This window comes from Protopterus annectens, chromosome 3.part0 (genome assembly GCF_019279795.1).
Source record: "Protopterus annectens isolate FY-2018-M chromosome 3.part0, PAN1.0, whole genome shotgun sequence".
In the NCBI taxonomy this organism is placed as follows: Eukaryota; Metazoa; Chordata; order Ceratodontiformes; family Protopteridae; genus Protopterus; species Protopterus annectens.
In genome coordinates, this window is record NC_056731.1 from 1,998,452,277 (window position 1) to 1,998,473,315 (window position 21,039).

Consider the following 21,039-nt stretch of genomic DNA (forward strand, 5'->3'; position numbering starts at 1 on the left):
AAAACATGTAAAATATTTTGTCTATTGAGTCCAACCAACTCGCACAGTCCCGGAACTCGAACTGCGCATGCTCATTGAGTTCCAGGTATTTTTTTTTATTAATTTTATTTAGCAAATGACCGTTTCTGTAAGTCTAGACTGCTTTACAGGCAGTCCAGATATGAGAGAAGGCATCAGTGTGATGCCCAGATGTCTATGCAATTTTTAACCGCACAGTAAGTAGAAGGAGGTTCAGACTGCCACGTCTGCAGTCACGTACGTGACATGGATGGCTGGATTGCTACTGATTGGTTCTTGCTCTATTATCAAAAAAGAGAGTGAGAAACAATCAGTAGTAACCTGTAGCACACTAACTAAGCACAGTATTTACTTGTGCTACTGCTACAGAGTCGGCTATCGTTGATGAAAGTTAGCTGAAGAAAATTCCCTTACCTTTGTTTTTTTTCGGCTTGCTTCTGCCCTTTGTGTTTCTGGCTTGCTTATGAGCAGCTCAGAGTTACAGAAAGAGAGGAAGAAAGAAGACGGGCAGTCACAGTCACTTTTTACAAGTGAAGTAAAAAACTGAGGTAGGTGCCGGACTTGGCTCTGTACAGAACAGATGTCAATGTAATTTTTTTTTACAGTACTCGAACGCAGTCTATATATGTTTGTTCGGATATATTAAACCCTGTTCCTAACAGTTATCTAGCTTTACGTGCATTGTTTCGTGGATACTACTTTCCCAGACAAGGTGTTTAAAGGGTGTAGTGTGCTTTATTCGTAATAACTGCAGTAACCCAATGCCAAATGCATCTTTATCATTTAGCTTCATGGTCTTGTCTTCTTTGCTTACCGCCTGAGCTACTGGTTCATGAAGTTACATGTAAACAAAAGAATAATGCATGTAGATGAAAGAATAATACATGTCGTTTGAACATCTTAAACCAAAATATTGTAAACTTACTCATATCACTTGATAACAAGTTACATCTACTTATACATTTTTGTTTTAAAGTATGGCTACATTAGTGTGTTAAATTGTAACCATGAAAGGGGGTAAAGTAGAGAAACATTGTTTTGTCAAAAGCATGGAAATGCAAATCCAACTGTAGTTGTTCAAAATGCTTGTACCTCTTAAAATATTGAGAGTGTCTTCAGACTAAAACCGCAGGTGCAAAATGGAGGGAAAGCTTGTGGATGGTGTTTTCTGGGCTAAATGCTAGGTAGGCACTACTCCACATGCTTGCAATATATTAACTGGGAGCAATTATTTAATTCCAGTCCCTTCTGAGAAGCAGAACACTCTACAACTCTGAGGACAAACTTCTGCTGGACCAGACATGTCATCATCTTTTACTTAAAAAAGTTGGCACAAAGCCCCAAAAGCAGTCTGCTAAATTGCTGAAAACAGTAATCCAGTTATGCAGTAATGTTTTTTTACACTCAAAATTATAACATGAGTATGTTTTAAAATTCCTTATTAAGGCAAATAAATGCATTCAATGTTTGACAACTAGAATGACTGAGAGGATACAAATTGGCATGCAAGCAAAACAATGATAGTGTGGAGTAACAGATAGAACAGTAGTAACTGCAGTGAAAAATCTGCACTGTCTAGATAGATGATGTCAGTCTGTAAAATATTGTATTGCCGTGTGGTCAGAACAGTTTATACTAACTCACTTTTATGATGGAAATGTTTTCAATTGTGCAGTTTTGTCATTATTGGTGCATGCATTTTGTTTAATTGTTTACTGGAAAAATGTTCAAAACAATAAATTTAAAACACCCTCTAATAACTGTACTGTATTATACAAGGAATATAATTTAATGCAATCAGGAAGGTGCATCACAGAACGCATGTATGTTTTGTGTGCAAGGGGCCTATGATTTGAAAACAGCCCAGAGGTAATCTTTATCTGCCACTAGCCAAATGTATTTTCTTTGAAAGTGGGTTTCTATGCTGTTTCAATGAATGTGAGTTTCAAGGGCAGAGAAGTTTTAATGCTAAGTCTGTTTTCATTGTGAGACTGCATTGCTTTGTTTAGCAGATGTCTTAGTGTTTGTGCTGTAAAATTCAAAATAAAACTTTCAAATGAAGTCCAAATCATCATAGAAGTAAAGCAGTATGCACATTAGTGTTTATGGTATATGGGGTGAAATAGCCAAGTAATGGTTCATTGGAATGGCTGCAGGGGGGAGACTCCATTCGACCATGATTTTGTGAGGGGGAAGGGTGGCAAACTCAAAGACAGCCCCGGCTGAACTATACCTCTCAACTGTCCAGATTTTCACAGAATTAATAGATTTCTGCTTCTTATTTTTGGTTTATTCCTCATAAAAGTTGTGGTTTTCTGGCAAATCATTTAGGAATTATGACAGACACTGAGTTTCAGACTTCATAACCTTCAGAAAAATGCATGCTAAAGCAAGACCTGTTATTCAATCAATTGTCTCAGTTTATACAAGAGCAATTTTTAGTACTGTTTATATGTTCCCCCAAAATATTTGGCCTTGTCCAGATTTCCTGCATTAACAGGTTGAGAGGTACGTGCAAATAAATTGCTTTATAGAATTAGACATATCCAAACCTCTCAACTGTCCCCGATTCTGGCTCATAATGTTGCTCTTCCCCTAATAATCCCTCCACAAAATGGCAATTTTGGAAGAAAATGTGGAGGGTTTACAATTAATAAATAACTGTAATAACAGAGTTATAGATTACTTTTATTTCAGAAATGCATGTAAATTCTTTTCTGTCAGCTGCTCAAGTTAGCAGTGCTAATATTAAAAAAGTGTCCCTTCTTTGACAGGTTCCCAGCTGTATTGTGTGGCTATTTTATATTTTTTCATCACATTTTTGGTCCATTTTTCATAAAATTGTGTTTTTTTGGCAAATTAGTCATAAATCATTAAAGACTGAAGTTAGAAAATAATGGCAGCCATTTGAGTTTCAGATTTCATATCCTTCAGAAAATTCATACTAATGCAAGACCTACTATTCTATTATCTTTCTAAGTTTAAAAGAGCAATATTTAAAAAGTGTCCTTATTTTTGGGCCTTTGTCCCACTTCTTTGTATGGCTTTGTCCAGATTTCCTGCTCTGAGGTTGAGAGGTATGACAAATGTGTCAGGGCCATCACAGTCAGCCAGAGACATTTCAAATTGTGACATACTTGTTGCACCCCACTCCCCCATGTAGTGACTCTGGATGTGTCCAGGCAAGGCAAGGAGCAGTTATGCAGTGTAAATGTGCAGAGTATCCCCCCCATCCAAGGTAGACACAAGTACTACAGTGGCTTTTCATCTGTCCTTGATTTTGCAGAATGTTCTGGTTTCTGTCATATTTTTTGTACTGTTGATTTATGTTTATTATTCAGAAAGTGCCTGTTGCTCTGTGTTTAAGTAGCAATGCTTTAATGACCATCAGGTAAGCTTGTCTGAGATTGTAAGATGCAAGTAAGCTTTAATAAGTATACTGTTAAAGAATTGCCAACATTGAAAGCCTTTCTGTTGTTGCTATGCAGAGAATGCTTGCATAACTAGATAAGGTATAACCTTGGGTATTGAAATGCATATGACAGTATTTGTAATAAAGGACAGGATTACATTATTTTAAGAAGCTCATTACCTTTGTTGGAGACTTGCAGTCATCTTTGCAAGCTTTACCCGTAAACTAAACAGAATGCCAATCTTATCATGTGTGGTCCATAACCTGTGCAGTAATCCTTTAAGCAAAGTATCTTGAGCTTGTTTCTTGTTTGCTTTTCATTTTTTACTTTGATCATGTTTTCCCCATGAAACACGTAGATAGTTATTGTCAGGCAGCAAGTCTTTTTGGATAAGAAACATTTTCACAAGTGGGGTTATCAGAGATTGCTACTTTCAGCATTGGCACTTTAATAAAGCTGAATATAAATTATAATTAGAACTACAGTGCAAGGAGAAGTGTTTTGAGTTGAGTGCTGCTTGTTTTTCTTGTACTTGATTTTGACTGGCATTCCAGTAATGTATTTATAAAGTAATTTATTATTTCATGCCTCACAACCTTTTTGTTTCCATCTAGATTAAGTAAGCTGTCATGCAGCCAATGCATTGAAATATTTTTTTCTTCTACACTTCATTTTGTCTTGATTGGACTCTTATAATGATGGTTTGGCACCCAGGGCAGCGTATTTAATTACAGTTACAGTTTTTGTGGTTTTGAGCATAGCCCGTCCCCTTTCTAGTTGGCCACACCCCTTTCCATTGACCCCACCCATTCAGCTGTCTCCTGCAGCCCCCCTTTGATTTGAAGTCACCAGCCGCCACTGTTTATTTTACATTTGTTGACCGGGTTTGTCCAACTGAGCTGAAGAGCCCTTTTTCAGCGTAGGCCCAGGGAGAAAAACTCCAACATATTATACAATTTTCATTATAAATTAGCATTAAACAGCAATGTTACAGGATTATTACAAGGCATCAAGTAGCAATGCAATGTTATACAGTGTCAGTAATCAGGAGTATAGCAAAGCTTTTTCAAGATGGATAAAAAGAAATATGTCATTAAGATAAATATAGTTTTTGGGGTAAGTGGTTACAAAAACCCAGTTCTATCATAATGCAGTTGCATGAAGGCAAGACAATTACTATAGAATGTTTCTCTGAGGCGATTAGCTTAATAGGTTTTAGAAGACAGTAGAAAGAGTAGTCAAGGAAGATTAGAGAGAGCTAGTGAGAAGACTGAGTTAAGGGCAGGAGGTAGATTAAGGTATGGGAAGTAGGGGATGTTTAAGGAGGGAGAGTGCAGTGGTAGGACCAGTGACTTTCCAACACAAACTTGACCAGTCTTCTTTAACCATGACTAATAACAATTGTCTCTTTGCATTTCATACATTCTGTAGCATTAATCTGACCCAGTATTAAAAGATTCATTCCAGTGTATGTTCTAAGCTTATTACTTGAATGCTGTAAATCTCTCTTAGGAAGTACCAATAGAAACATGTTCTTATGTATATTCAATATTGCTGTCCCTCTATCAGGTTCCATGTAATTTATTTTAAATTACTCACAGATGCTTCTATTGTTTAACAGTGAAAACACTGGTAATTCTACCTCTTCCTTAGAAATACATGTTGCACAAAAATGTTTATTCTGAGTTTAAAACTGCATTTTATAATGACATATTTGTTTATTACATCCCAGCTTACCACAGATATGGCAATGTGCAATGAACCAAATTTGTTTATTCTTTCTAGGTTATAGGTGAATAGGTTCAAAGATGAATACTAGGCAAACTACCACTAGGGCCCATATAAGTTGAGCCGTGCAACCCAAATATGACCTGTGAAGCCCCACCACTGGCCCAGTAATCAAGGAGCCTCAATGCTCACTACTGGCAACAGTGGGACACACACACACTGGGAGGATGACAAGTACACACACAGTAAAGTGCAATTTCCCTTAAGAGCACACAGACACCATAGTCAGTCCGGGGTTGGTTTCTCCCTCTTTCTGCAGATCCCCAATAAGACTCCCCACTGGCAAAGCTATAGGGTTGACATCTCATCTGAGTGGCCAAGCCATGACCTCCAGCACCCTCTCTGTATAACCAGTGCTTCGTGTCCCTGCCTAAGTAGCTGACACACACATACTCTTTGAGATTTGATTTACACACACACACACACACACACACACACACACACACACACACACACACACACACACACACACCTGGGAAAAGCTGGCACAGCTTTACTAGCTATGGCCCTTCTGTCTAGACTATAAGGTAGTTTTGACTGCAACCAGCCACTCTTTATCAGCTACTTTAAGGCCCTAAACAAAGGGTGTCCAATCTTCCTGTGTAATGTCACAATTAACCCAAATGGTAGTTTGACCAAGAGCAAGGCTATTAGGAGTGGCACACAGTGTCACAAAATAAATATGCAAATACTCCCAGAACTTAAATATCTCTCACAAATATCAGCACAATAATAGGTTTAAATATATTTAATAATAAATAATAAAATAAGAAAACACTCAATAAATAAACACAGAGGTATCAGAGTTTAAAATCACAGGAAATACTTAAAACAACATTGCAGGACATTCTCTAATAAATAAGAAAAAAATCTAAGCTATACTTCACTATATTCATGTCTGTATATAAGAGACATTTCTGTACCCTAGTTAACATACTTACAGAACAACAAGCAGGCAGATGTGGTGAGTGGATGTTCTTAGCAGGTCAAAGACAAAATACAAAATGCTCAGTCTCTCTCTCTCAGAGAGTTCTTAAGTTAATATCCCAAATATTACTGCTGGGATAGCTTGCAGCATGACATCACTTCTTGTCATCTGACTATCCCAGGTGAAAACTCCCACTGCAGCTGGCAGTATTTAGCATCCACTTGTGAAAATACGCAGACCCCGGATCTTTCGGCAAATGGTGGAAGTCGTAATTACATTCCTCCACATTTAACAACAATAAAAAAACTTCTAGTTGTAGACATTATGTCTACTGTTGCATTGAAACTGAAAGATAACATCTCTTTTGTTTATGGCCCAGCCATAAAGTAACTTAATTTCAACTATTCTTCTGAAGTTGTGCAAGTTAATCTCCTGTGTTTCAGTCTCCCCTATTAAAATATATACATCTAAGCAGTTACAATAGTGTATATACATTTCTGCTCAGTACTTTACAAAATATCTCTTCAGCACACAGGTCTATACAATATGACATACAGTTCTCATACATCTGTAGCACAAGCATCCTACATGAAGCATGTTGACATTCACAAATGACACATTACCATTTACAAAATTCCAGATAGCTGTGCTGGCAGTATTTCCTTTTTTTTTTACACTTCTATATAAATCATATTAATATTCACAAATGACATATAATTATTTACAAAATTCCAGCTAGCTGGGCTGGCAGTATCTCTTTTTGTTACATTCCTCCTCTCCCAAAGGTTCGAGCTAGTTTTTCAAGTGACCCTTGAGAAACGTTGCTTGAGAGGGGTCAGCCTCCCTGGGAATATACTACCCCATTCCCTGTCTTGAAATTCCAGCTACCTTGGCATTGCTGACCCCAGTACAGTGCTGCACTGTCCTATCATATGCCTGCAACCCTAGACTCCACTATAGTAATTTGGGATTTGGCTGGCTGGCTCCCTGTAACCAAAGATCACCCTCAGACTCCTCCTGCCTCCTATTGCAATACTTAGCATCAGGGCCTCCCTATCATGGTAAGGTTTCATCATGTTGATATGGTACAGCTTGTGTGCCTGCCTCCTGCCTAGCAGTTATACCATGTAGTTAACATCACTGACCTCCCTTACCACTTTGAAGGGTCCCTCCCAAGCTGCCTGCAGATTGTTGTGACTGACAGGAATGAGAACTATAACCTGCTGACCTACAGCATACTCTCTAGCTCAAGCATTCTTGCCATACCAGCCCATGAGTTCCCTGAGCCTTTTCATGAGGTTTAGGACATATGCCACAACAGACTTCTTGTGGGATTCACACTCACTATCCCACTCATCATGAATCAGACCTAGCAGTCCCCTCACCCTATGCCCATACAACTCAAAGGGTGAAAAGCCTGTGGATTCCTACAGCACCTCCCTGTAAGCAAACAACAGATGGGGCAAATATTTGTCCCACTCCCTCTTACATTGATCTGCAAATGCCTGTAGCATGGTCTTCAGTGTAGAATTTAACCTCTCAACAAGACCATTAGTCTGGAGATGGTAAGGGGTGGTCTTTAGGTGCTTCACCCCCATTGTACTTCCACAGACAAACCAGCAGGTCTGACATGAAATTGGCACCACTGTCAGTCAATATTTCTTTTGGGAAACCTACCCTGCTGAAAATCTGTAACAAAGCATTTGCCACCTTTTCTGCCTCAATGGAGGACAGAGCCTCCACCTGAGGGTATCTGGTAGCATAATCTACTAATACTAGGATATACTTCTTCCTTGTGAAACTTGAGGAACTCAGAGGCCCCACAATATCCATAGCTACCCTCTGAAATGGCCCCTCAATCACAGGCAAAGGCATTAAAGGAGCTTTCACCTTGATTCCTGCCTTGCCTACTTTTTGGCACTGCTCACAGGTCCTGCAGTACCCTGTTACATCTCTGAAAATCCCAGACCAATAAAAGTTCTGCATAATACATATCTCTGTACACTTTATGCCCATAGGACCGGCAAAGGAAAAGTCATGGGCTAGGGCTATAAGTGCCGGAAGGTAGGCTCTGGGCGCTACCAACTGCTGTATTCCCTCACCCTCTAGCCCTCCCTTAGGGGTCCACTCTCTATACAATAACCTTTTGTCCCAGTACACAGATTCCCCTTCCCTTGAAAATCAGGTACCTGACTACCACCCTCCCTCAGGCCTTGTAATGTAGGGTCTGAGAGCTGAGCCTGTCTCAACTCTTTCTTTGTAACCCTTCCCAGCTTCCCTTCCACAGGAAGTCTGGTATTCCCTGACAGCAGTGCTTCACTGTCAGCCTGGGTACTACTACTCACCTCTGCCCTTACAATCACTCTGTCCAAGGGAACATCAGTACCCACAAGCAGCTGTAGCTCACCTTCAGTCTCACTGCTATAGGGTAGCACCCTCCGTGAAGTAGCCACCACAACATTCCTGGCTTCAAGTCTGTGGTCTGTCTGGGTCCCCCCCCCCCCAGCTACCAGACCCACATGCTTGTCTCCAAGCCTGACTGCATGTCACTGCATGCACACAAGGTACTGCATTATCAAAATCATTCCCTATCAGCACACCTGGAGGGATATCCTCAAACACACCCACTTGCTTGCTTCTATTTCCACCCTCCCAGTCAAGGTGAACCCTAGCCAAAGGTATTTGGAATGGGGTCCCTCCTAAAGTTTTGACTGGAGTAGACTGCCCAAGCAAGCAGTGCTCCTCTGTAACCATTGCAGGCTTCACAATGGTTAGGTCAGAGGCTGTGTCTCTGTTAGCCATGGCCTCTTTCCCATTCACTAAGATTGGATTTAACCTCTTGTGGTAGTTTGGTACCTTTGTTGCCTCCAGACAACTCACTGCTGGCATTCTGGCATTCCCACTTACTGGCTCTCCCACCTTTTGTTCCCCACCTTGCCTCCATAGGTTCATAGGTTCATAGGTTGGTACTAGGCTATCAGCCCTAGGGCCTATACAAGCCTAGCCATAACAATTCCCTGGCTATTTCTTCCCACATTATTTACTTTCCTTGACCCCTGTCTAGCAGGGCGACTGACGTGATCCCTGGGGTGAATTTCCTTTCTCCCATCCAATCATCAAGGTTCCTCTTGAAGAGGTCCAAAGAGGCACTCTGCTTGACATGTATGGGCAATCTATTCCAGAGTCTGGGGAGTCTCTGGGTCAGGAACCTATCCCTCCAACATGTTTTGTTTATTGTGATGACAAGGTTTAGATCCCTGGAGTGTGTAGCTCTGACGGATTGGGATTTCTTTAAGTGTAGCATGTCCAATAGCTCTGGGTTTGACATGGCCTTGTATGTTAAGCAGAGATCGCCTCTGAGTAGACGATATGCGACAGAGTATAGATGGAGTTTTTTAAGGCGGTCAGCGTAGGGCATCTGCTTTAGGCCTGTGATTCTTTTAGTGAGGTATTTCTGAGGCCTTTCCAGTTGTTGCAGATGTCTTGAGAGGTACATACCAAATGGGGCGTTGTATTCTATAATTGGGTCTAATGAGGGATGAGTACAGTGGGACAATGACCTCCTTTTTTCTGGATGAAAAGCCCTTCGTGATGAGGTGTGCCACATAGAAGGATTTCCTGACTGTTGTGGCGATGTGGTTATCGAAGGTGAGACCACTGTCCACCTGTGTCCCTAAGTCTCTTATCACACTTTCTGTGTTTAGTGTACTGCCACCTATATGGTAATTCATGGATACATGTTTTTCCCAAAGGGATAACAATACATTTCTTGGCATTGAGCTTGAGTCCATGGCTCTGGCACCAAGCATCTGTTTCTGTAAGGCCCTTTTGTAGAGTATCCACATCATTTGGGGATTCAATAATGGCTCCCAGTTTGCAGTCATCTGCAAACTTTGTTAGCCAGAGTCCCTTAGTGTTGACCTGTACTTCAGAGAAGTAGATGCCAAACAAGAGCGGCCCCAGGACTGAACCCTGAGGTACTCCACTTGTCACTTGTCTGGAGCTGGATTTGGAGTCGGCTACTTTTACAGTGTGGGTTCTATCAGTAAGCCATTTAGCAACCCATTGGGTGACATAGGGATTAATGCCCAACTTAGTAAGTTTATCTATGATTCCAGAGTGGGGGATGGTGTCAAAGGCCTTGGCAAGGTCTAGATAGGCTGTGTGGACCACCTTACCCTTGTCCATGGCTCTGGAGACTGATTCAAAGAAGTCAATCAGGTTCAGGAGACAAGATCGGCCCTTCACAAACCCAAACTGGGTGGGGTCCAGTGTTTGAAGGTTGCCAATGTCTTTGTTTATAAGTTCCATGATAATACGCTCCATGGCCTTGCAGATAAGGCTTGTCAGGCTGATGGGACGGTAGTTTCCGGGATCCAAGGTGGATCCCCCCTTGTGGATTGGGATAACTGTAGCTCTGCGCCACTCAGTGGGCACGAAACCTGAGGTGAGGCTATGATTAAACATGACACTTAGGTGAGGTGCCAGTTCATATTGTAGTTCATGTAGTACACAGCCTGGGATGTCATCTGGTCCCATGGATGCTGTATTCTTGGCTTTAGAGAGTGTGTTTTGTACCTGTGTGGCTGTTATTACTGGAATTTGGCAATCTTCCGGTATTGAGATGGGCCATTTAGGGGGTGAGAGTGTGGTGAAGTTGGCACTGAATTGATCTGCCAGGATATTGGCAATATCCTTCGGATCAGTATATTTAATGCCATTCTGTTTTAGCTCAGAGCAGATCTAAGCATTGCCATTTAGATTCTTGACATAATTATAGAATGCGTTGTGGTTGTCTTTGGAATCTTTGGCAATTTTATTTTCGTAACTAGCTTTGGAGGATTTTATGAGGCATCTCAGTTTCTTACTGAGGCTAGTAAGGGAGATTTTTGCATCCTGGGATTTTCCTCTTTTCTGCAAAAGTTTCTTCCTTTTGTTGTAAAGTTTGTTTATGGCAGGGGACCACCAGATTGGCTTCCTTTTTTTTGGATGAGAGCATTTTGGTTCTATTTGGGATGGCACGATTCATGCATGAGTGGATGTGCTCATACAGTGCCATAGTGTAGGATTCAGCAGTTGAATTTTCAGTTCCCGTCTGCATGGGTGTCATGAAGTTTGTCACTTCTGACTTGAGTAGCATGAAGTTGGCTTTGGAGAAGTTTTTTATGGTGGTTTCTTTACTGGGGGTGGGGTGGGATGTGGATGTTAAGGGTGATTAGCTTATGGTCAGACCTGACTAACGAGGGGGTGACCATAGGTATGGAGCATTGATTTCCCATGTTGGTAATGACCAGGTCTAGGATATTGGAGCCCTGGTGGGACTATGGATTAGTTGATCCAGGGCGTTGGAATTTATGAATTCCAAGAACCGCTTGCAAAGGTGTTGGGACATGAGTAGTTTTCCCAGTTAATGGCAGGGTAGTTAAAATCACCCAGTATTAGGGTGTTTGGTTCTATCTTAATATTTTCCAGTATGTTTAGAAAGGTGTAGTGAGAATCTTGGGGTATGGTGGGGGATCTGTAGCAAGCTACAATTTGGATTGCAGTCTTACCTAGTGTTAGTTGCACTTGGAGAATTTCAGACACATTGTGTTGGCCAACTAGCCTGGTGGTGTGAATATCCTTGGTGAATATTGACACTCCTCCACCTTTAGTGTTTCGGTCCTGGTTTGGACATCTATATGCTACATAGCCCCACTGGTTGCATTTAAAACATTTAACTCTTGGTTCTAGACATGAACCTGGACTAGTGGCTTCCCCTGCTACTGGAAAACTCTGTTGAGGAGGTTTAGGCTGCCCACTATGGGTTTCCTTAGACCCATGAGCAGAACTGGGTGTCCCTTTCTTATGCAGTGATGCCCTGCTTGCTAGGTATACGTCTCCCTTCTTCCCCAGCTCATCTGCAGTATTGCATTCTCTATCTGCTAACCAGATTCTCACATCCTCAGGCAATGTGCTAAGGGTTTATTCCCTCACCAAAAGGTCTGCCAGCCCTTCAAAAGCAGTTACTTGACACCCACTCACCAATCTATGAAAATATGTGCTTAACTCAGCAATATAGTCACACCCACTTTCATCTGCCTTGCGTCAATGCTCACAAAACTTTTTCCTGTAAGCTTCAAGTGTTAACTTAAAATACTCTGACAATTTTTAGCAATATTATAATTTAAACAATCAGTATCACACAATTTAGAAATAGCAGTTACAGCTTTACCATGGAGTACCAGGTACCATAACCAAAGCCCTTAGTCAATATTATACTGTTTACATACCCTTTCAAACATATGGATAAAACTGTCAAAATTATCATGCTCTCTAAATTGTGGGAGAAATTTACTGACCTTTGTTGCTTCTGGGGTTTGGTTACTCCCTTCCCTATTATCTCCATGACCCTGGTGTAGAGTCAGCATCTCCTTTTCATGTTGCCTCTGTCTCTCATTCTCTTCAGCTTCCAGAAGTCTCAGTCTGTCTGCTGCTTCTAATTCCATTTATTTCTCCTACCGCAGTCTCTCTGCTGATTCTATTTCCAAACATTTGGCCTCAAGTTCAAGTCTCTTTAACTCCAGATGGATTTTTAAGTCTTCTGTGGAAAAGTTGAACTTTTCATTTTCTTTGAGTTGTACATTTCCAAGGCCAGTCTAATTGTCTTCCTGGTTTCTGGTCTGTGATGCAGCTGTGACTAAGTCTGCAACCATCTCTGCTTTAGTCAGGTTGGCATGCACCAGTCCTTTATCTTGGCACATCTCAGCCAACTGGCTCCTTGTCAGCTTGCCATATTCCTCTGCTGACATCCTTGCCTGATCTCCCTGACTAACTAAGCTAACAAAATAAAATAAAACTCTTGTGATATGAAACTCTGAATGTTCACTGCGTGGCTGATTGAGAGCATAAACATCATCCTTAGTGACCACTGTTTACAGGCTACAGGAATTCAGTATCCACACCACTGAATCCCAATATGCAGATGTCCCACCACTGCCAACCAATTAATATGTGATGCCCCACCACTGGCCCAGTAATCAAGGAGCCTCAATCCTCACAACTGGCAACAGTGGGGGATGTACACACTGGGAGGATGACAAGTACACAGACAGTAAAGTGCAATTTTCCTTAAGAGCACACAGAGACCACAGTCAGTCTGGGGCTGGTTTCTCCTACTTTCTCCAGATCCCCAATAAGACTCCCCACTGGCACAACTATAGAGTTGAGATCTCAGCTAAGTGGCCAAGACAAGACCTTTAGCACCCACTCCGTCCAACCAGCACTTCTTGTCCCTGCCCAAGTAGCTGACACACACATACTCTTTGAGGTTTTATTTATACACACACCTGGGAAAGGCTGGCACAGGTTTAGTAGCTAAGCCCCCTTCTGCCCAGAGTATATGGTAGTTTTGATGGCCACCAGCCACTCCTTATCAGCTACTTTAAGGCCCTAAGCAAAGGGTGTCCAACCTTACTGTGTAATGTTACTATTAATCCAAATGGTAGCTTGACCAAGAACAAGGCTATTAGGTATGGCCCACAGTGTCACCAAATAAATATGCATGTATTCCAAGTACTCCCAGAACATAAATATGTCTATCAAATATCAGCCAAAATGATAGGTTTAAATATATTTAATAATAAATAATAAAAGAACAAGAAAATACTCAGTAAATAAACACAGTTACATCAGAGTTCAAAATCACAGGAAATACTTAAAACAATATTGTAAGACAGTCTCAAATAAATAAAGAAAGCATCTAAGCTATACTTCACTATATCCCTGTCTGTATCTAAGATAAATTTCTGTACCCTAGTTAACTTACTTACAGAATAGCAAGCAGACAGATGTGGTGAGTGGATGTTCTTGGCAGGTCAAAGACAAAATAAAAAAATGCCCATTCTCTCTCACTCAGAGAGTTCTTAAATTAATATCCCAATATTACTGCTAGGATAGCTTACAGCATGAAATCACTTCTTGTCATCTAACTATCCCAGGTGAAAACCCCAGCTGTAGCTGGCAGCATTTAGCATCCAGCTGTGAAAATATACAGACCTCAGATCTTTTAGCAAATGGTGGAAGTAGTAAAATAATTTACATTCCTCCACATTTAACTTCAATTCAAAAAACTTCTAGTTGCAAACATTATGTCTACTGTAGCACTGAAACTGAAAGATAACATCTCTTTTGTTTGTGGCCCATCCATAAAATAACTTAATTTCAACTATTTGTCTGAAGTTGTGCAAGTTAATCTCCTGTGTTTCAGTCTCCCCTGTTAAAATATATACATCTAAACAGTTACAATAGTGTATATACATTTCTGCTCAGTACTTTCCAAAATATCTCTTCAGCACACGTCTGTACAATATGGCATACAGTTCTAATACATCTGTAACACAAGCATCTTACATTAGTATGACATTCACAGATGACACACAACCACTTACAAAATTCCAGATAGCTAGGCTGGCAATATCTCCTGTCACACTCCTGCATAAATTATATTAATAGTCACAAATTACATATAATTATTTAAAAAATTCCAGCTAGCAGGGCTGCCAGTATCTCCTTCTGTCACACTTCTATATAAATCATATTAATATTCACAAATGACATATAATTATTTACAAAATTCCAGCCAGCTGGGCTGGCAGTATCTCCGTTTGTCACACTTCTATATAAATCATATTAATATTCACAAATATATAATTATTTACAAAATTCCAGCTAGCTGGGCTGGCAGCATCTCCTTTTTGTTACACTTCTATACATATCGTATTAATATTCACACTTGACATATAATTATTTACAAAATTTCAGTTAGCTGGACTGGCAGTGTCTCTTTTTGTTACATGAACCTCAAATCTGATTTAAGTGGTGATTTACTGACAGCCTCTGTCTATCAGAAATATAGGAGCCAGATCAGGGGTGAATTTCCGATAACCCATCCATTGGTCCAAATTGCACTTAAAAAGAGATACGGAGGAACTCTGCTTCACATGGATGGGGAGCCTCTTCCAGAGAATAGGAATTCTCTGAAATACACATCTGTCTTTACAACGTCCTATTTATGTCACAAGCAAAATTTAGGTCTTTTAATCTAGTAATCTAGTAGTTCTGATGCTGTTTGTTTTGCAGATGTGCAAAGAGTTCATCAAAGCAGGGTCCATGGATGCTCTGTATACCAGGAAAAGATGAAAGATCATCTCTCAGAAGTCTGTATGATACTAAGAGACAGGATTTTGAGGCAACCAGCATAGGACACCATATTTACTCCCTATATTATTTTTGTAAGGAACCTTTGCAGAGATTCCAGTTGCTGAATGTGTCTGGTACATACTGGAGGGGGCATTCTACTCTATGATGGGTCTAGTGAGGACCGAGTTCACTGGTATGATGACCTCTCTGGACTTAGATGCCATGGCCTTGCTTATAAGTTGAGAAACATAGAAGGATTTCCTTACTACCATGGACACATCCTGGTCAAAGGCTAGGTTACTATCTACATGAGTTCTCAGATCCCTGACCAGTGAATCAACTTTTAAGTGTGTTTTATTGATGAGATAGTTACCCGGGGTGGCAGACTTCCCAAGAAGTACTACAATGCATTCCTTGGTGTTGAGTCTTAGGCCATGGCATTGGCACCAAGCATTTGTCTGTATTAAACTTTCCTGAAGGCTGTTCTCATCTTGGAGGGATTCAATGACTGCTCCCAGTTTGCAATTATCTGTGAACTTGGTCAGGCAAAGGCCTTTGACATTGGCTTAGACATCCAATAAATAATTGCTAAAGGGGAGTGGGCCCAGCAGAGAGCCTGAGAGGCTCCACTGGTAAATGACCTCTGTGGATGTGGCCTCACTGATTCTAGCTTCCTGGGTCATATCAGTGAGCCAGGTAGCTCTCCAGCATGTTATAAAGGGGTTTACACCTAGTTCTATAACATTTTAGACAATGCCCGAATAGGGTATTGTGTAAAATATGTTAGCCAGTTCTAGGTAGGCAGTATGCACCATTTTCCCCTCATCTGTTGTCTTAGTGACCTTTTCAATGAAGACCACCAGATTCAGTAAGCATGACCTGCATTTGGCAAAGCCAACCTGTGATGGATCCAGTGCTTGGAGGTCTCCTATGTCTTTGTTGATAATTTCCAAGATAATTCTTTCCATGGCTTTGCAAACAAGACTAGTCACACTAATGGGTCTATAGCTCCCAATATCTGTTGAAGGTCCTCCCTTATGAAGGAGGATGACCATTGCAGCCCTGCATTCACATGGCACAAAGCCTGTTTTAAGACTGTGGTTAAATAATGACTCCAGGGGTCCTGATAAATCATATTTTAGACTATTCAGGAGAAATCCTGGTATGTTATCAAAGCCCATTGAGGATGTGTCCTTGGCTTTAGTGAAGGCAGCCAGTACATGCTCCCTAGTTATAGCTGGAGAAGTTGTATTTTGGGGTTATGGTTGAGGTTATTTTTGAGAGGATGTTTGGGGGTGAGGGGGTAAAGTTGGAACTGAATTTGTCCTCTAACAGGTTTGCTATATTGTTAGACTTGGTGAATGTGGCACCAGTAACCACCAGTTCAGCACATTGCTGTGTGCTGCCCTTGAGGTTTCTGACATAGCTGTGGAAGGCCTTATGGTTATCTTTCACCTGGGAGGCTATCTTAGCCTCAGCGTTGGCTTTTCTTAACCCAACTAGCCCCCGTAGTTGCCTATTTACTTTAAAGACAGAGTTCTATTTTAATGGGAATTACCCCTCCTGATTTTTGCCATACATTTTTCCTTTTGTTTATCCTGTTTAATTTGGGATGCCACCAGGGTGGTTTGTATTCTACATTATGTACTTTGCCAGCAGAAACCTTGTACTTCCTCATATGCTATGCAGGCTCCCTACTGAAATGTTGAGATTTGGAATGATGAGTCTTGAAAGGCTGAAAAAAGACCAAAAATATAGGAAAAGAGCAAATATCAGACATCATTCTACTCCTTTAAATTTGTTTTTTGCAGGAAGCAAGCCTCCTACACCATACAATGCGAAGGGAAGTTGTCCCCATCCCATAAACTTATATACATCAATTCCAATCCAAGATTGACATATCTTGAAGAAAAGGGTATATTTGAAGAAATGACAATCTTGGACTTGGTGTACATAAGTCTGAAATTTGGGTCATTTAGTCTACACATTTTGGGACTTGGCAATCTGAGTCCTGACTTTTTAAATGGGTTAACTTTGTGTTTACATGCTCATCATTTTCTCACATTTTGTTGGTAATGTTCAATTCACTTCAGAAAAATGCTTTCCCTAACAAACTTCAATTCAAGTACTACTAATGACGCTATCTTATAGTGCTTTGCTCAGACTTGAGCCAGATTCACATTTCACTGCACACTCTTTTACCTCTCCAGCATACTGCATCACAATTTTATTGGTCTTCTCATTGCAATAATTAAAATGGAGACTTTCCACTGTTATCATTGGTTTGGATTTAAAATGCCCCTTCGTTATTTCAGAGATTGGTCTACAGCTTTAGCCCTTTGGATTCTGTGGATGAACCAAGTTTTGAAGTAGCCCATGTGTAGAAATACTCATTAGACTGAGATATGTCACCACATTTTTATCTGCAAGACTGCCATGTTCCATCATGCTCCATCATGCTCCATGACAAACTGTTTCATTCTCCCAAGATATGCTGATCATGATCCCATGGATGTCTTAGTTTGAGCAGTTCATCTAAACTGAATTGCCTTTGCAGTACTTAATGTTCTATACTGAGGAAAAAAAAAACAAAGACAGCAATCAGACCTTTTTTGGCCAACTCTGTTGTCTGGAACTACATTATCACACAAAGCCATGATTTATACATGTTTCTGGGCCCACAATTTTGGAACCCCAACACTGACATTATTTTAAATTAGCACAATCAGTACAGGAAAACCATTACTTAGTATACAAAGAATCCAGTCCCTTTCCAGCTCAAAGTATCTAGAATGAAGTATGCAGACAATAGCCAAATCACCCCTATAAAGTGAGCTATCGCATGCTTTGAATATTTAGTCAGATGTTCCATGTTTTCTATATCTTGTTCAGCCCAGTGATGTAATATTTATACTGTAAGAAGATGGTTTTCTTGTCTTTTCTTTCTTTGCTCAACTGCAGTCCAAAACTGATTTAACGTTCTTCATTATTTAGTTAATAGCTCATGTAAAGCCTCATAATTGGCTTTGCTGACCCATCTTGGTGCAGCTCTATGTTTTTTTATAAATGTTTTTAAGTCTGCAGTACTCTGAGTTTACTATTAACTTCCATCTTACATAACTCTAAAATCAACAAAAAAACAAGCACATTTGATTTTGAACCCATCTTCACATCTTTCATCAGGTAATGCCTACTCAAACTAAAGCCAAGCACATCTGCCCCAGACAATCCTCCAGCAAAGTATATTAAACTTGCAGCAGATATCCTAGTTCACATAATTTCCATCCTAATAAAACACATCACAAAAGGCTATATCTCTAAAATTTGAAAAACAAAAAATCTTATATACTACCCCTACACAAAGGTGACTCCTCTAATGATGTAGGTTCATAGGTGTTTAATAGGATAATGACCACATGCGCCTTTTTAAGCCTAGCCATGCATCCCTAATCTCTGACAAGTTCTGATACACTTGATAAGTGTAAGCATGGGCCTGGGAAATGAACCATTTACATGTTACGTGTGTCCATTAAAGACATGGGTGCCAAACCAGGGATGAATTTCTGGTTTCCCATCCAGTTATCCAAATTGCACTTGAATTGGGTTAGGGAGGAACTCTACATGGATGGGGAGCCTATTCCATAGATGTGGTAGTTATACATACCTGTTTCTCCAGCAGTTCCTATTTATATCAAAGGTAAGGTTTAAGTCTTTAGAATGGGTAATTCTGGTGATGTTTGTTTTGTGGATATGCAGGAGGTCCATCAGAGTGGGGTCTGACAATGCCCTGTATGCAAAGCATAGATCTCCCCTCAAAAGCCTGTAGGAGACAGAATACAGGGATAGGGCCTTGAGGCAGTCTGCATAGGACATATTACTTACACCCTGTATTCTTTTAGTGAGGAACCTCTGTGAACGTTCCAATTGTTGTATATGCCTGGTTAGGTACATACCAAAGGGGGCATTGTACTCAATAATAGGTCTGATGAATGCCGAATATAGTGGAACAATGACTTCCTTGGACTTAGATGCCATACCTTTGTTTATAAGTTGCACAACATAGAACTATTTCCTCACTACTGTAGACATGTGATGATCAAAGGCTAGAGTACTATCTACGTGTCCCTACGTCCCTGACTACTGGGTTAACGTTAAGGGGTGTGTTATAAATATGATAGTTACCAGGTATGGATGACTTCCGAAAGGATACTATTATGCATTTCTTGGCCTTTAGTTTTAGTCCATGGCTCTGACACCTGTTGTTTCTCTGTGTCAGCCCCTCCTGAAGAACATTTGTGTCAGTGTTTGATTCAGTGATAGCTCCTAATTTGCAATCATCTGAAAGTATAGTCACTCAGAGACCACTGACATTGGCTTGACTTCTGAGAAGTAAATGCCAAAAAGGAGCGGTCCAAGGACTGATCCCTGAGGGACTCCACTTGTGACTGTCTTTTTTGTAGAGGTGGACTCCCCAGTTCTAACTTCCTGGGTCTGTCAGTGAGCCAATTGGTTATCCAATGGGTGACATACGGGTTTGTACCTAACCTCTTGAGTTTGTCAACAATGCCCGAGTGGGGTATTGTGTCAAATGCCTTGGCCAGGTCAAGGTAGGCAGTGTGAATGATTTTGCCCTCATCCTTTGCTTTGATGACCTTCTCAAAGAAGTCCACCAGGTTGAGTAGGCATGATCTGTGCTTGACAAAGCCAAACTGGGTTGGGTCCAGTGTCAGGAGGTTTACTATATCTCTATTGATCATCTCCATGATAGTTCTTTCCATGGCTTTACATACAAGACTAGTGAGATTTATGGGTCTGTAGTTTCCAGGGTCTGTAGACGGCCCACCTTTGTGCATAGGGATGACTGTTGCCTTTCTCCATTCATGAGGCAGGAAGCCTGTTTGGAGGCTACAGTTAAATAGTAATTCCAGAGGCCCTGATAGGTCATGTTTCATGCTATTTAGAAGGCATCTTGGGTATTGTCTGGGCCCATTAATGCAGTGTTCTTGGTCTTAGAGAAAGCATTAAGGACCTGTTCCTTAGTGATAGTAGGGGGATTTATATTCAATTATATTTTCTGAGGGAAGGTCGAGGGGGGAGAGTGGAGTAAAGTTGGAGCTGAATTTATCTGCCAGGAAGTTTGCTATAGCTTCTAGATCAGTATAGGTTTCTCCATATGCAATGAGCTCTGCACACAATTGTGTATTTCTTTTGATGTTGCGGATATAGCTAAAGAATGCTTTGTGGTTGTCCTTGGCCTGGGAGGCCACACTTACCTCAAATTTCGCTTTGGTAGACTTTATTTGTCCTCTGAGTTATTTGTTTAGTTTGATGAGAGTGCTTTTATCCTGCTGGGTGCTGCACTTCCCAATTTTTGCCATGATTTTCTTCCTCCTGTTATACAGCTGATTGATTTTGTGATTCCATCAAGGTCGCTTGTTTTTTAAGTTAGTTCTGTACTTCTTCCTGGTGGGTACAGCTGCCTCTATGCAGCTATAAACATGCTTGTACAGGGTTTCTGTGAACAGTTCTGCATAGACAGAAGTGTTCTCAGGGTTTATGGAAGCTTGAAATTTTGCCAGGTTCTCACTTAATATCGCCAATACCTATTCTGTTCTCCCTATCCAAAGTCTTAAAAGTGCATCCAATCCCATCTGCTTAAATATGATACCATAAACAACCTAAAAAGCCCCACACAACACAGTTTCTGGCCAC